This window comes from Pyrgilauda ruficollis, unplaced genomic scaffold (assembly GCF_017590135.1).
Source record: "Pyrgilauda ruficollis isolate IOZ18807 unplaced genomic scaffold, ASM1759013v1 scaffold194, whole genome shotgun sequence".
NCBI lineage: Eukaryota > Metazoa > Chordata > Aves > Passeriformes > Passeridae > Pyrgilauda > Pyrgilauda ruficollis.
Window position 1 is genome coordinate 1 of NW_024518540.1, and position 7,083 is coordinate 7,083.

General features: G+C 42.9%; 1 pseudogene; it reads right to left on the minus strand.

Moving 5' to 3' along the window:
* Positions 1 to 855: 855 nt before the first annotated feature.
* Positions 856 to 6,235, minus strand: LOC121352719 (annotated as a pseudogene).
* Positions 6,236 to 7,083: the final 848 nt, after the last annotated feature.

Sequence of the window (7,083 nt, forward strand, 5' to 3'; positions counted from 1 at the left end):
TGCCCATGGGCTGGGAGAAATCACAAGTGACAAGGGAAGGTTATCATGGAAATGTTCAATATCACTTTGGATGGGATGTTCACCTGCCTGGTCTAGTGGCAGGAATCCCCTCCCATGACAGGGGATGGGAACAAAATATTCTTTATGGTCCCTTCCAACCCAAACCATTCTGTGACTCTATGACAATGACAAGAAACCTATGCTATGAACATAAAAGTCTGGTTCCGCTGTTGGCAGCATCTCAGCCTGGATGAAAGCTTAGGTTTACCAGGAGTTGATCTCAGTCAATGAGTTTATTTCTTCCATCCCTTGCCTCTCTGCACTCTATCTTCATGGAATTGGTAAAAATGTCTGCCCAGTTTACATGAGAACTGGTTGTAGAACTGGGAAAGCAATGACAAAGAGAAAAACATGGGGAAAACAGCTACAAGGGGCTCTGTAGTTTGGGGATGTCACGTGATGGTATTTATTTCTCAAATTTTTCTGTGGATCTGGATCTCAGGGGCTCTGTAGTTTGGGGAGGTGAAGTGATATGATATTTATTTATCAAATTTGTCTATAGACTTTGGATTTGAGCCTTTGGAGAAGGAAGAAAAGCAGACTGAATTCGGTTTGGTGTTAGAAGTCTTTTGGTGGAAGTCCAGGCTACTTTGCCATACTTGAAGACTGGATGAGGCAGACTGATGACTGACGTGCATTTCCCTATTTCTCTTTCCCAGGCTAAACTAAATTTCAGTGCAAAGTACTTTCCTTAACCAATGCTACATGTCTGGCTGTGAGTTCTTTCTGAGCTGACTGTGCCTCAGAAAATGAGAGAATTCGAACAGTCATCATATATATGCAAGGGAAAGGTACCTTCTCAATGAGCTCAATGCAGGCAGCCAGGTCCATGCCAAAGTCAATGAATTCCCATTCAATTCCCTCCTTCTTGTACTCCTCTTGCTCCAGCACGAACATGTGGTGGTTGAAGAACTGTTGCAGTTTCTCATTGGTGAAGTTGATGCACAGCTGCTCAAAGCTGTTGAACTGCCCAAAGCAAGGAAAGGTGCACAGGTTCTCAAGGTGTGCCAAAACACACAGGCCTTGGCTGCCATTCTCCTAAGATTGTTTGAACTTGAAACACCAGTCCAAACCCTGCTATACCAGCATGTGTTTCTACTCTAAGACTCACTGTCCTTGAAGGACATTTTCATTATTACTTTGCAAATCAAGCCAAAAGTGATAATTCTTTTTCACTGTGCTACTCAGCTGCAAGTCTTTGGTAAGCTCAGTAGCTTCATGGTGTCAGTTCTCTGAGCTGATGGACAGCAGAAACCTCCTTAGTGTCCCACCCAAGAATTTCCCTGGCCTCAGAATAATAATCTGGGCGTTTTGTTTTCTGACACAGAAGTCCTTGCATCATCACAGCATTCACAGAACAGGAAACACGCTGTGAACTTGCCCAGACCACTGTCTTCACAAAAGCATCCAACCCTGTGGCCCATAGCTGTGTGAGCCTTAGTCCTCTATGTGCTTCTGAGTCCTCCTGACCCGTCCTTGCCCATTGCTTGACTTTGGTGTCAAACCCTTGCTCCTTACATCAAAGATCTCAAAGCCAGCAATGTCCAGCACACCAATGAAGTACTGCCTGGGCTGCTTTGTGTCCAGCTGTTGGTTGATACGAACAACCATCCACAGGAACATCTTCTCAAACATTGCCTTTGCCAGAGCACCTACGGCATTGTTCACCTAGAGCAGTGAAGAAAAGACGGGAGTTACCTCTTAGGGGCAAAGAAAAATGTGTACATATTCCTTCAAGCTGTGCATTCTTGACTGTCAGATGTTACCTGTGTGACGTTTTGACCTTTGGTCACATATTCATTCCCAACCTTGACTCGGGGGTAACACAAGGCCTTGAGAAATTCAGCTGAGTTTAGGCCCGTTAGGTAGGCAGCCTTGTCAGCCACTAGAGGTGGGGGAAGAGAGAATGAAAAAAGCATTTGTTTACATTCAATCTCTGGAATTCAGGTGTTGTGAACAACTTTGCTCTTCATGTTCTAGGAATGGAAGAGGATTTATCTCATTCCATATAGAAGGCTTGTGAATGAATGCAAATTCTGGACACTACTGGTGGTGGTCTTTGAAAGCAAGAAAGAACAAGTATGGCTTGGATAGGAAGAGCTTGAACCTGGAATTTCCCAGAAGAACAACAAAAGCCTCCAGCAGGACATAAGGCAAGGCATATTTTCTTTCTTTGGGAAGAGGATTTCTGGGTAGCACCACTTGCAGAAATTATTTCATCAAAAACACAGCTGCCCATCAGGATGTCTTAATGCTTGGAGGTTTTCAAGAGTGAGAGAGAAATATCCTGTGTTGAAATTGAAGTTTCTGCTTTCAGGCAGCATGATTTGGGGGATCCACCATTGGGTAGAATAATGGAACTTCCCATGACTAGGAAAGCACCTCTGCAGTTAGAGAGACCGGGGGCAAAAAAGGAATTCTCAGTGTTTTATGTGGAGACTCAGGCAACTGCAGTGTGTCTGTGGAGGCAGAGAAGGGCATAAATCAGCCCCTGAGTTTGCTGATACCTTCAGTGCCATCAGGCTCTGCCTGCTCCTCTCGTTGTTTCTGCTTGAACTTCAGGTTCCCGTAGTGCATGACAGCCCCTGTCAGCTTGTAGATGGCTGTTTTCTCATCTGCAGTGAAGCCCAGGATGTCAATGGCACTCTGCAGTCAAAATAATGAATTCAAAAATGTGTCCTTAGTGGGTCAGAGATGTCACCCTCAAGACATGCCCTGTAGGTACTTGGTTGCTGTGTTACTTACATCTGTAGCCATCAGCTCCTCCTGGTCATCAATGCTGGGGACAGTGACCTCCCCTTGACTCACAAAGTGGAAATCATAGGGGTTTGTGGTAATGAGGAGCATTTCTGAAAAGAGGAAGAGGCAAGGGAGAGGTTTACTTTTCCAGTCAGGTGAGAGAGAGAACTGTTCCTCGGTTGTCAACCCTAAAAAGCCATAATGCTCTTTCCTACCAATTAGCTCTGGCTTCTTGTTGGACATGATCTGATAAAAGATGTGGTAGCTCCTTTCCGCCTTGAGCTGGAAAGTGACTCTGGACTTCTCCAGCAGATCTGCCCAGGGAGGTTGAAAGAGTTAGACACTTGTGGGAATGTACATGGAGATGGGATTTTGGGAAGGGATGGGAGCAGTCCAGGAGAATCTCTTACAAGTTTCAATGTCAGCAGAAGCCAGTTTGCCTGTGGCACCAAAGTGGATTCTGATGAATTTGCCCTGTTAAGCAGAAGATTTGATCCTCAAGCGTTCCCTGCAGGGACATCATTATTCAGTCACTGCACTTGGTTGACAGGGCTCTGACAGGCCAAGAATTCAGTCTGCCCTTCCTGACTCACCTGCATTTTGCCTGATTTCTCCTCCTTCTTCTTCTCTCCACTGGCTGCAATTGTTGCAAAGTACTGGATGACACGCTTGGTGTTCACAGTCTTCCCGGCCCCGGATTCTCCGCTGCCAAAGGCAAGAGAGAAGCAGAGGGTGCGTGGTCAGGCAGGAGGTGCCCTGGCACCGGGCAGCCCCGCAGGGACCCGCGCAGGGGGTGTACGTACGTGATCAGGATGGACTGGTTCTCCCGATCTGTCAACAAGGCAGAAAATAAGAGATTATTATTAATGCTCTGGCAATAGGCAGGTGATTTCTTTCATAAACCCATATGACTTCACCCATTTTGAATATTTTGATGTTCTCAGCTGCAGGTGGGAAGCTGCCATCTCAACCCTCTGACAGTGCCTGGTGTAGAACACATGCAGATCTTTTCTGGATAGTCCCTTCATGTCATACTCTTAAATTTGTTTATGAAAATGATTCCAACTAAGGATCAGTTTTGTAGAGTCACTGATTAAACTCTCTATCAGCAAGCTGAATTGAACTGGAGCATGTGTTTCTCATAAACTTTATTACATAGGAATAACCACTCCTGATCAGTCCACAAGACCCTTTAAATGGTTTTTACATTGTTTTCAATTGATTGTTCATGAAATAAAATTACAGAGACATCATACAGAGCAGTCTGCTCTATAATATTGAAATTTTCATACTTCCAGAGCTGGAATTAATCTATCTTTTTTCAATAGCTTGAGCTGCATTTCATTCCCACAATTTTGTCTGCTTTCTTAACCCATGCTCACTTATTTTTGTGTTCCATTGTTATGCTCCATTTTTGAACCACTCGATGAAGGAAAAAATATGTTCCTGGTGTTGAGTTTGTTTCATCATGTACTCTGTCTTTGCTATTCATCTTATCTTTGCCATGCATAATTTTATAAAGTGATAAAAATCTTCCTTCTACAGTTACCAGCACAGCCTGTCCTACCTTTGGGAAACCTTTTTATCTTCCTCTTGACCTGTTGCACTTTACTACTTTCTTTTTTGAAGAAGGAAGCCTGAAAATGTATATGACACACCAGGTGCCAAGATACCCCTTGTATATAGTAATGCTTTCTGTTTTGGTCTCTATTTCTTTCTCAGTGATCTCCAGGCTTCAGCTTTTTGTTTTGTAGATTCATGATTCTTGAGACAAAATTTTGAAGCAGTATTAGAACACACTTATAAAAGTTGTTGGCAACAAGGGTTTTTTCCCCAGTGGCATTTGTTTTACACCCCTGTTCACAAAAAATTTTTGCAACTTGACTGAATAAGGACTTAATGTAATAAAGTCCCCCTGAAATGAATTATTAGACTTAATTTCTGCTGACCTTAAGAACTTAGTCAAATCAAAAATATTTTCATCACTTCCAGATTATTTTAAAAAATGTTGAACAGTTGAAGGCCCAGAACAAGCCCTTTGACACTCGCCATTCAGACCAGTCTTCAATCCAGCTCACCATCCACTTGTTCTGCCCTCCCTCCCTCCCTGAGTTTGCCTATGACGGTATCATGAGAAAGAACATCAAAACCCTTGCTGAAATCCAGGCAGACAATATCCAGTGCTCTCCCCTCATGTCTCAATGCAGTTATCCCGTTGTAGAAAGAAAACAGGTTGGTTAAGCATAATTTCACTTTGGTGAAGCCATGCTGACTAGTCCTGATCAACTTCTTGTATTCTCCATTCTTAAACATTCTAATCCTGGAAGCCATTCCAACACTCAGGTGAGGTCAACAGGCCTGTAGTTCCTTGGATCTTCCTATTTGCCCTTTTTGAAAACTTGTGACATTTGATTTCTTCCAGTCTTCACACGTGTCTCCTGGCTGCCATGACCATTCCAAGGTGAATGAGAGCCCAAGATATGATGCCCTCCAGTTCCCTCAGCACAGGTGCATCCTGTTTGGATGAACTTGTGGATGTCAGATTTGACTAAACTAACCTCATCCTCTTCAACCAAAGGGAAGTCTTCATAATTTCCAATGACAAGAGAACATGCACCCTCACAACATTATTAACTGCTTTGCCATTAAGAGACTTTTTCTCCTTTGTGTTTACAGCCAAGTGATTTTAAAGAAAATCATGAAACTCACCAGTCAGCATGAACTGATAGGCGTTGTCAGAGATGGAGAAGATGTGTGGAGGGGCCTCCTGGCGCTTCTTGCCTCGGTAGGCCAACACCACCTCGGGGTTGTACACCGGCAGCCACTTGTAGGGGTTGACAGTGACGCAGAAGAGACCCGAGTAGGTCTGCAAGGAAGGGACACAGCACCTTGGCTTCCCCTGAGCCTGGCCCAGCAGCTCCTGAGGCTGCCCAGAGGAAGCTGCTGCTGCCACTTACGTAGATCATCCAGGCTGCGTAACGCTCTTTGAGGTTGTACAGCACAGCGGGTTCGTGCAGGTGGGTCATCATGGCCATGTCCTCGATTTTGTCATACTTGGGAGGGTTCATGGAGAAGATTTGATCTTCTTTCACAGTCAGGGTCTGCCAATAAAACAGAAAGATCCACACGTGTCACCTAAAGCTCAAAGTGGGGATCAGATGTTGTTCTTGAGCCTTGTTTTTGACTCACCTCTCCCCCTTCAGTCTTGACAGTGACTTTTCCTGATTCCCTGCTCTCAATTTTGCCTTTCACAAAGGATTCTTTGGGATGAACCACGAAGACAGATGACTTGGCATCGAAAGGTTTGTTCTGGGCCTCAATTCTCTCCTTCTCCGATTTTCGGAGGTAAGGAGCTGCCTCCCCAAAACAAGCTAACTCAGCATCTGCAGAGGTCATGGCTGCACTTTACTGAATGCACATCAGTAAAGAACCCTGTGGAAGAAAAGAAATTTAATATTAATAGATTATTAATGTACCTTGCTTGCAACGACAACTTTTCTAATGCTTTAAAACTGAGCACTTACTAGAATTGCTAAAACTACCAAAAGTTGTCTTCTTTGTGTTTAATTATTTAAACCCAGAAAAATATTGTTTCATCCTTAAATAATATATAATAACCTTGAAAAAATTTCTTTTGTGTCTTATGTTACTGTACAGATTTTACTTTGGCTTTATGGATTGTAGTGTCATATTTAAGAATATGAAATATGTTAAAGGAACCTTTTATTCAAGTATAAAATAATAAAAAAGTATAGATAGAATAGATACTATAGCCTTAAAAGCAGATGGAAAAAATTAGTTCAAAACCAGTTTCAAAGGAAAAAATATATATGTATAATATGCAATAATGGGAATACCTAATAGCTAGATCCAGTGCACTTACCTTGAAACTTTTCTAGCAGACAGGGCAGAGCACTGCAAAGACACTTTTATAGAGTCTGGTTGGCAGGTGCTCTGCATTCTTCCCCTTTCTTCGGTCAAAACATTTTTTGGCAAACATTCTTTGGCAAAGCATTGTCTGGCAAACTGAACTAATGGCATAGTCATTTGATTTAATAAGATATATTTAGAAATGTTTTGTATCTTACCAATGCTGTGAATGTATTCACTATAAATAATTTGTCTAGAGACATAAGGAGAGAAGTTCAGTTAGTCGAGGCATTTGGAAAATTTGGATGTAGAACCAGTGAACTATACTGCTGCATTTCCAATGGTTTCTTCGTGTGCTCAAGGCAGATTTTTATTGCATGACTGTGGTGTTACTGTAATACATCCTCAGTCCAG